Source organism: Trachypithecus francoisi, unplaced genomic scaffold, assembly GCF_009764315.1.
Source record: "Trachypithecus francoisi isolate TF-2019V2 unplaced genomic scaffold, Tfra_2.0 Lachesis_group19, whole genome shotgun sequence".
Taxonomy (NCBI): domain Eukaryota; kingdom Metazoa; phylum Chordata; class Mammalia; order Primates; family Cercopithecidae; genus Trachypithecus; species Trachypithecus francoisi.
In genome coordinates this window covers 12,526,328-12,537,336 of record NW_022681464.1, presented here as the reverse complement: position 1 = coordinate 12,537,336, position 11,009 = coordinate 12,526,328, and positions in this window count along the sequence as shown.

Genomic DNA, 11,009 nt, shown 5'->3' with positions numbered 1-11,009 from the left:
TCTTTCCCTTGTCTGGTTGCTCTGGCTGGAACTTCAAGAGGAATGGTGAGAGTGTGCATCATTATCTACAAAAGAAAAAGTCCAGGACCAGATGGATTCACAGCAGAATTCTACCAGATATTTAAAGAAAAATTGGTACCAATCCTTCTGACACTATTCTACAAGATAGGGAAGGAAGGAACCCTCGCTAATTCATTCTATGAAGGCAGCATGACCCTAATACCAAAACCAGGAAAGGATATAACCAGAAAAGAAAACTGCAGACTGATATCCCTGATAAACATTGATGCCAAAATCCTTAACAAAATACTATCTAACAGAATCCAACAACATTTCAGAAAGATAATTCACCATGATCAAGTGGGTTTCATACCAGGGATGCAGGGATTTTTTAACATATGCAAGTCAATAAATGTGATACGCCACATAAACAGAATTTTTAAAAAATCACGTGATCATCTCAACAGGGGCAGAAAAAACATTTGAAAAAATCTAGCATTGCTTTATGATTAAAACTCTCAGCAAAATCAGCATACAAGGGATATAGCTTAATGTAATGAAAGCCATCTATGACAAACCCACGGCCAACACAATACTGAATGGGGAAAAGTTGAAACCATTTCCTCTGAGAACTAGAACAAGACAAGGATGCCCACTCTCACCACTCCTCTTCACCTCAGCACTGGAAGTCCTAGCCAGAGCAATCAGACAAGAGAAAGAAATAAAGGACATCCAAATTGGTAAAAAGGAAGTCAAACTGTCATTTGCTGATGATATGATCATTTACCACAAGGATATTTAAATCTAGAGAGAAAATAAGAGCATATGCTCCTCTCTCTCCTACATCACTGATTGAATTTCTGACACTAGTCAGACCATTGGAGGACTGCTAGAATCAAGCATCATGTAGAAAATAAATAGTATCATGCTTGAAGTTCTTCATTAGTGCCTGTAGCTATCAAGTAATAGGAACACTGTAATGGTGTTCTGAGCTTAGTTACTATGATCTCTGGGGAGTTCAAAGTAATTTGCAGGTGGAAAATTAAATGATGCAGTTCAGGATAGAATTGAATTCCAAATTATTGTTAGAGAATTAAAATGCAATCGAACCAGAAATCCTAATCAGGTTTGAATCAAAGCATGTTCATACTGAACTGTGATGAAAACAATCAATGTATACTTTGGATATCATTTTTGTCCTATAACAGCTTTCATGACACGTATTTATAGCTTGTCTTATTACAATAATTTTGGAATGTGGCAATAGAATGAAAAGCAGAAAAAGCTTTTCCACTGATAAGTTCTGTAAATCTTGAGACCGCCTTTTCCTCATTGGGGCCTAATCCTTACACATGACCACCCATCCTTTACTCAGTGGTACATTTTTTTTTTTTTTTTTGAGATGGAGTTTTGGTCTTGTCACACAGACTGAACTGCAATGGCATGATCTAGGCTGACTGTAATCTCCGCCTCCCAGGTTCAAATGATTCTGTTGTCTCAACTTCCCGAGTAGTTGGTATTACAGGTGCCCACCACCATGCTCGACTAATTTATGTCTTTTCAGTACAGATGGAGTTTCATCATGTTGGCCAGGCTGGTCTCATACTCCTGACCTCCGGTGATCCACCCACCTCAGCCTCCCAAAGTACTGGGATTACAGGTGTGAGGCACCACACCCAACCTTCAGTGATACAATTATAATCCTAATCAGATCTCTAATGTTCCATTTCACTCTCACATTTCACAGACTCTGCTACTATGGTGCAAATAGAAACTTTAATTTAAGTGAACAGATACGATAGACATCAGAAGCATTGTTCTTTATTTTGAATGATAGAATGGAAAAATGGCTGAATATGTACAGCCCCCACCCCACTACCGTTTATAAGACAGAGCATTGTGGAAATGATGCGCCTTCAAATTCCACGAGGCAGAATTGACTGGAAAGAGATGTCTCACCTCACCCTGTGTCCCATTGTCTCATTTATTTTGCATATCAGAATGCAGGCTATTATGGCACCTCTGCAATTGTGGCTGGACATGTTCAAGGGCAAGAATCCTTATATTACCTCTCTCCTTGGCACCACTAATTTCAGTAGCACTTGCTTTCAACATGACCCTTCATCCCCAAGGTACATGATTCACTGCTAAGCAAAAACACTCCGTGACTTATTATAGTTTTTGTAAGTTAAAATATACACATTCCAGGAACTCCTTAAATATGAGGACAGAACAACACAGAGGCTGCCCTTTTTTCTTCTTCTTCTTCTCAGAGGTTACCATAGATACCAAGATTGCAATGGCAACTGCTGGCAAATTCACCTAATTGGATTTAGATAAGGGTAAAAAAAGTGCAACTATCAACCTATGGGCATGGTGTTTTATTGTGAAATATTTGATTGCCCTCAATTATTAGCAAGCTTTTCTATAGTACCACGCGTTGTTTGGAAACAGCTTTCCCATTTACTTTTTCTCATTATACTTATAATGACTCACAGTGCTATCTCAGAAAGATAAATGTGTATAGAGGAGAAGTGTGCGTGTGTGTGTATATGTGTGTGTAGACAGAGAGCAAGACCATGAGGGTCGAGCTTACAGGAAATATTCCAAAAAAATGAAATATAGAGAAGAAGTGCAAGCTACAAAATACCTTTGCCATCTTTGACAATGCACACTCTGCTTTATTCAGTTCAATTTTCTGGTCATTTGTTGGAATCTCTATAGTAATGACATATGTAAACTTAAACACTTACCTCTTTTTGAAAAGGAATAAATAAAAATTTGGTGATTCCAAGAATCACAGTATGTTTGGGCTTTAACTTTTTTTGTACTTTCTTTAGTAAGGGAGCATCTTTCTCTGACAGATATTTCAACCTCTCGCCAGTAAGAAAAAAGCAGTTAAAATGCCAGAGTTTCCACTATACCCTGGGAAGTTTCTGTATAAGAACCTTACTAGTTTTCACTCTTCAATGTATCTTTTTTCAATTTCTTCACACTATGCAGTTACTTAATTTTACCATTTTTAATCACAAACAATTCAGTTTTTTTCCCTCTGGTATTTACACCTGTAGAGACTTTTAGATTTTTCTCTTACCTTTAAAGTCAATGGTCTTTCTTCCCTGGACAAACAAGAACATGTTTACCATGAGGCTAAGTCCAAAATGCAAGTAATTTGGTTCAGACTGACACAGACACAGAAAAGTGAAATTACAAAGGAAAAGTTAAAGAAATAATGTCATATCTTTCATAACAGAGTTCTTTTTTATTTCGTTTTGTTTAGATTTCTTTCCACATTGACAACCACTTTTAAACCATGCTACAAGGATATGTGGAAGAATGTTATTTTAAATATAATGGTTTATGACAATTTGCATAGAAAAATACATACAAGAAGCAAAAAAATACTGCATATAATTTAGTGACAAAAGATTCTTATTATGGCCATGTTTCATTGCTTTCATGTTTGCTTTAATAAATTGATTTTTCTGGGCTTATTTTTGAGAATCTAATCCTAAATTGAATCTAAAGCTCAGCATTAGATTCAGAACTACCTTCTTTTGGTGAGCAGTACCTTCTCTCAAGATCTGCCATTCAATTCTCCTTGTTTTCACTGGTTTCTAGCTCCTCCAGCTAATCCAATTGCCTCAGCATTTGGTTCAGTTGTCACCATGAAGTATAGTATACACAAGAAGCTCTGGATTCTACCCTTGTTAGGGGATAGTGCTGACTACTGACAAGTTATGTTAATTTTATTTTACTGTTTTCTGAATTACATTCCCCCTTTTCACTCACATAATATTGTAGACTATTATTTAGACTTTTGCAAAAGTAATTGGAGGTTTTGCCATTACTTTCCATGGCAAAAACTGCAATTACTTTTGCACCAACCTACTGTAATTAACCCTTACCTTGCCTTCTCACTTCCACATTCTGCTTGATTCTTCACATGGTTATTATCACACATAGATAATCATCATAGTAGTACGGGTGTGTATGTCAATAATGAAAGAGCTTTCCAATGATTCCCTGATGCCTTCTGGACTAATTTCAAGTCCACCTACAACAGCATGACAGAATAAAACTTCCCTATAAAAATGCTCTTGGTTAACACCATTTCTTATGGTTATACTACATTTAATTTCCAAAATTCCACTTTAAATTCAAATTCATATCAAAGGTCTGTTTTTGCAAATCCTCCTTTAACTTCAACGGGAAGCTGATCACTTTATTCTGTGACTTTTTCCTAAATTTTATACCTGTCTCAGAACAGTATCTATCTGACTAAATGAATCAATGAATTGGTGAATTAAATAATAAATAAGTTCGGGGTACAAAATATTCGCAGTCACTTGTACCTCTAACATTCTACAATTCTTGACATCATCGAGATACGGGGGGAAGCTTAGATAATGAAGGATAAAAAATGTTGATATGGTTTGGTTGTGTCCCCATCAAAATCTCAACTTGAATTGTAGCTCCCATAATTCTCACATGTTGTGAGAGGGACCCAGTGGGAGATAAGTGAATCATAGGTGTGGTTCCCCCATACTGTTCTCATGGTAGTGAATAAGTCTCATGAGATCTGGTGGTTTTATAAGGGGTTTTCCTTTTTGCTTGGTACTCATTCTTTCTGGCCTGCTGCCATGTAAGATGTGACTTTCACCTTTCCCCATGATTTTGAGGCCTCCCCAGGCACGTGGAATGGTGAGTTCATTAAATCTCTTTTAAAAAATAAGTTATTCAGTCTTGGATATGTCTTTATCAGCAGTGTGAAAATGGACTAACACAAATGCATAGAACAAACTACACAAAAACATTTCTAATAATAATAGTAAACATATTTTTCATTAATACAAATGTTATCTTAGTTTGAGCTTCACCTTAAAAGCCTTTGACATAGGCAAAATTGATGTTATTATTATATTATAAAATTTTTAAAAAAGGCAACTGTTATGGATCACCTGCATCAGAATACTTGTTAATAATAAAGCAACTGGTGGGAACTGAACAATGAGATCACTTGGACGCGGGAAGGGGAACATCACACACCGGGGCCTATCATGGGGAGGTATTGCACTGGGAGTTATACCTGATGTAAATGACGAGTTGATGGGTGCTGACGAGTTGATGGGTACAGCACACCAACATGGCACAGGTATACATATGTAACAAACCTGCACATTATGCACATGTACCCTAGAACTTAAAGTATGATAATAATAATAAAAATAAAGCAACTAGTGTAGATCACCTGAAATACTTGTTAAAATGCAAATTTCTATGCCCACTTTGTATCTACTGAGTCAACTTTTAAGAGTATAGATTCTTGAAATCTGCATTTGAACATTGTTTTTCCATCCAGGTGATACTTACACATACTAATGTCTAATACCATTGAAATAGAATATTTTTGTTTAACAAAGTAATTAGATTTCATATACAGATCTGAAATCTCCTCACTCATAGGATGAGAATTCTTGTAGTTGACAGGGGCTTACTGAGAAATAGATGGGGTTAAGGGATTAACCAGGGAAATCAGAGATTAAATGTAGGTAGAGAACACTGAGGGAAAAAAGGTTAATGCTCCAAAAAATCAGGAGGTCAGTCAGAATCTAAAGTTAGCTTATCAGACCTGATACAGATAGGCAGAGTAAGAAATTTGAATGTCATTCTGAAGTTAATATTTTGCATATTTAAGTTACTATATTGGAGATCATTGCCTTGATCTTTACATATTGACAATAATATTATTCTCAAGGAGTTTTTTTAAAATGGAGACTTCAAGAAAATAATGGGCATTTCTGGTAATACAGAAATAATAGTTAAATCAAATTATGTGAGAATGTAATCCTTCATGGGTATATTTTAATTCATACCAAAAGAAAACAGAAAATAGATGGTCTATGTTAAATTTCTTTGCTTGTTTTTAGAAGCAACTTCCTCAATGAAAGCCATTTCTTGCTGAAAAGAACCTTCTACCTAACCGTTGGCCAGGGAGAAATTTTCTTTACTGGTTACTATTCAATCCTCTGAGAAGTCAGTACAATAAGTCATTCTACCATAGATCTCCTGAGACAAATCAAATTTAACAGAGTCATGGATGTAATATGTGTATGAATCTCTTTTGGAAGAGAAAACTATTTTCTTAGGTTGAAATGATTTTCGTTAAATCCCAGCTATTTATCTTTGTTTTCATTGCATATGGTTTTGGGTTCACGGTCATGAAATCCTTGCCTAAACCGGTGTCTAGAAGTGTTCTATGGAAAACAGTGTGGAGATTCCATAAAGAAATAAAAGAGAAACTAACATTTGATCCAGCAATTCCACTACTGGGTATCTACCCAGAGGAAAAGAAGTCATTTTTCAAAAAAAGACATTTGTGCACACATTTATAGCAGCACAATTCACAATTTCAAAATTGTGGAACCAACCCACATGTCCATCAGTCAACGAGTGGATAAAGAAACTGGGATATGTATATATACAATAGAATACTCCTGGACTTAAGCAATCTGCCTGCCTTGGCTTCCTAAAGTGCTGGGAGTACAGGTGTGAGCCACCATGCCCGGTCTGCAAAAGCTTTTTATCTTGATGTGATCCAATTTGTATACTTTTGCTTTGGTTGCCTGTGCTTGTGGGGTATTACTCAAGAAACTTTTGCCCAACCCAAAGTCCTGGAGAGTTTTCTACTGTTTTCTGGTAGTAATTTCACAGTTTTGAGGTCTTAGATTTAAGTCTTTAGTCCATTTTTATTTGATTTTTATATGTGGCAGGAAATATCAGTCTAGTTTCATTCTTCTGCATATAGATGTCCAGTTTTTCCAGCACCATTTATTGAAGAGACAGTCTTTCCCCCAGTGTATATTCTTGGCACCCTTATCAAAACTGAGTTCACTATAAGAATTTGGAATTTTTTCAGGTTCTGTATTTTGTTCCATTTGTCTATGTATCTTTTTTTATGATCTTTTGAATTTTTTTCAAATTCATTTATTTTTGATATCATATTTATTATTTCTTTTCTTCTACTAATTTTGGATTTGCTTCACTCCTGCTTTTCTAGTTACATTCAATGTTATTATTGGTAAGGAGGGACTTATTCCTGCCATTGTATTATCTGTTTTCTGGTTTTCTCTTCCTTTCTTCTTTCCTTCCTGTCTTTCTTTTAGTGAAGGTGATTGTCTCTGGTGGTATGATTAAATTCTTTGCTTTTTAATTTTGTGTATTTTTCAAGCATTTATCAATTTGAGGTTAACACAAGGTTTGCAAATACTATCTTATAATCCATTATTTTAAATTGATGACAACACTAATTGCATAAACAAACACACAAAAACTAATATAAACTCTACACTTTCACTTCTTCCTCTCACTTTTTATTTTTTGCTGTTTCTACTTTGTTTTATTGTACTGTCTACATCTTGAAAATTATAAATATTATTTTTGATTGGTTCATCGTTTAGTCTTTCTACTGAAAATATTAATGAGTTGTTTACACACCACAATTACTGTGTTATAATATTCTACGTTGTTTTGTATACTTACCAGTAATATTTGTACTTTCGCATGATGTCTTCTTGCTCATTAAAATCTTTTTCTTTCAGTTTGAAGAACTTCCTTTAACACTTCTTGTAGGACAGGTCTAATGTCAATGAAATCTTTCAGCTTCTGTTTGTCTGGGAAGGTCTTCATTTCTTCTTCATGCCTGAAGGATGTTTTCACAGGATATACTATTGTATGGTAAAAGTTTTTTTCTTTAACATTTTAAATACCTCATGCCACTCTCTCCTGGCCTGTAAAGTTTCCACTGAAAAGTTTGCTAACATATATATTGGAGTTCCATTGTGTGTTATTTGTTTATTTTCTCTTGCTTCTTTTAGGATGCTTTCTTACTGACCTTTGAGATTTTGCTTATTAGATTCTCTGAAGTATGCTTCTTTGGGTTAAATCTACTTTGTATTCTGTAACCTCTTGTTCTAGACTGTTAATATCTTTCTTTACATTTGGGTAGCTTGCCGTTATTATCCCTTTGAATAAACTTTCTACCCCATCTCTTTCTCTACCTCTTCTTTATGGCCAACATCTCTTAGAGTTGCCCTGTTGAGGCTATTTTCTAAATCTTGTAGATGTGTTTCATTGTTTTTATTCTTAAAAATTATTTCATCTCCTCTTACTGTGTATTTTTAAATAGCTTGTCTTCAAGCTCATTGTTTCTTCTGCTTGATTAGTTCTGCTATTAAGAGACTCTGGTGCATTTTTCAGTATGTCCATTGCATTTATAAACTCTAGAATATCTACTTAATTCTTTTTGATTATTTCAATTTCTTTTTGAAGTTTATCTTATAGGATTTTACATTTCTCCTCTGTTACCTTGAATTTCTTGGAGTTTCCTCAACATAGCTATTTTGAATTCACTTACTGAAAGGTCATATATCTCTGTTTCTCCAGGATTGGTCTATACTTCTTTATTCAGGTCATTTGTCGTGGTCATGTTTTTCTTGATTGTCTATTTATCTATTTCTTGATTTATCTATTTCTGGAAATTGGAGAGTATTTATTGTAGTCTGCAGGCTGAGCTTGTATGAGTCTGTCCTTCTTGAGGAGGCTTTCTAGGCATTCAATGGGACTTGGGCCCCACACCCAACAGCACTGTTGTTTTTGCAGACTCATAGAGGCACTCCCTTGATGATCTTAGGTAAGATCCAGAAGAATTCCCTGGATTACCAGACAGAGACTCTTGTTCTTTCCTCTTTCTCCCAAGCAAATAGAATCTCACTCTCTGTGCTGAGCAACTCAGAACTAGGGGTATGGTGATGCAAACATCACTGTGGCCACAACAACTGGGACTGTGCTGGATGAGACCTGGAGCCAGCACAGCCAGGGTCTCACTTAAGACTCGCTGTAACCAGTACTTGGCTATCACTAATGTTCACTCAAGGCCATAGAGCACTGCAATCAGCAGGTGATGAAGCCAGCCAGGTTTGTGTCCTTCTCTTCAGGGCAGCAAGTTCCCCCCAGGCCATGGATAGATCAGAGATACTCCCTGGGATCCAGGGACTAGTCAAAAACCTCAGAAATTTGCCTTGTGTTCTATTCTACTGGGGGTAACCTGGCACTCAAACCACAATACAAAGTTCTTCCCATTCTTCTCTTCTTTCCCACAGGCAGAGGAGCCTCTCCCTATGGACATCATCACCACTGGCCCACGGGCATTCTGCCAGACCACCCCTGATGTTCACTTAAAGCCCGAGGACTCTTTAGTCAGCTTGTGATGAATACTGCCAAGCCTGGGACTCAACCTCTAGGGCAATGACATCACCTCTGGCCCACAGCAGTTCTAGAAATGCTGTTAAAGATCCAAGTTCTGAACTCAGGGTCCCCTAGGGCTTGCTTGTTGTTCTGTTCCACTGTGGTCAAGCTGGTAGCTAAGGTGAAAGACAAAGTTCCCTTTACTTTTCCCTCTGCTTTTCTAAAACAGAAGGCGTCTTTCACTGTAACCACCACAGCGGCAGCATGGAGTCATACCTGAAGTCAGCAAGTCTCAGAGCCCAGGGCCCATGGCATACTACCTGCGTGTTGTTGCTGGTTATTCTGGGTCCAAGGGCTCTTTAGTCAGTGGGAGATGAGTCCTTCTAAAGTTCCTTTCAAAGCAGTAGGCTCTCTTTTGGCCCAGGGTATCTAGAAATGGCATCCATGAGCTGGGGCTTGCAGTGATGGCCTCACAACTCTACCCAGTGCCGTATCCTACTGTGGTGAGCTGGTATAGTTCTCTTTACTCTTTGATCTCCTCTCCTTAAGCAGAAGGAAGGAGTTACTTTCATTGCTGCACACTGTGCAGCCTGGGATTTGAGTATGGGTGGCACAAGCCCTTTCTTAGCTGCTCTGGCTCGTGTCTCCTTAGGTCATGTGCCACCCTAGTCCTCTGACTCTGAATCCAGTTCTGCATCAGGAGTTGCCTAAAAATTGCTATCCTTGTGTTTTAGACTGCCTTTCAAGTTTACCTAGGACCCCAGAGCACTTTGGTCTGTGGTAGCAAGGCTTGCTGAGAAACTCAATTTCCAACTACTGGGAGGGGTGATTCCCCTCAGGCTAGGGCTTATACAAGTACTCCTTTCATACATGGGTGTTGGCTGAGTCCTACACAATTTTGATCTCTGCTATGACAAGGCAGTGTCAAATACAATATAAAGTCCTCCAGTCACTGTGTTGTCCCTCCCCAAAGTGCACAGAATTTCCACACCACAAGGCCACTGTCAGGGAATAAGGGAGGCATGACATTGGCAATTCAAGTCTGTTTCTCTGACCGTATTCATTTCCTCTTTTAGCAATATGAAGGTAAAACCAGACACTGGGATTGTTCACCTCATTTTTGGCTCTTGAGATGGTAGTTTTTTGTGTGCAGATAGTTGTTAAAATTTGATATTCCTGTGGGGGGGAACAAACGGTGTAGGCTTCTATTCTGCCATTTTGCTCCACCCTTCTCATTTTAATTTTAATTTATGATATTGCTTTAGAAACCTTGGCATTTCATAAATATCTTGTTAAGGCTTTCAGTGTTCTACTCTTCTCATTTACAAGATATTAAGGTAAACTTTATTTCTAGTGCTAATGACTGACATGTAAATTTGGTTGACATTTTGGATAGAAGGAACCTAGATTTATCTCAAATATATTCAATTGTGATTAGCAACTTTCCATAGCAGGGACAGCCTCAAAACAACAGCAACAAAAAGGCTACAGAATACTGTCAAAGCTCTAAGCGGAAAAAACCTTGAGAAAGTCTCATTAAATTCATTCCACTGGTTTTAAGGTAATAAATAAAAAATAATGAGACGGAGGCTTTTCAAATAACTCATGGTTATTAAAGGATTATTAAAAAAATAAAATGGTATCCAGTCTAAATGTATCTCATCTATTTAGGCTAAACTTTCCTATTGACATGTATACACACATACATACAGACACACACACACACACACAAACACACACACACACACACACACGCTCTCTTG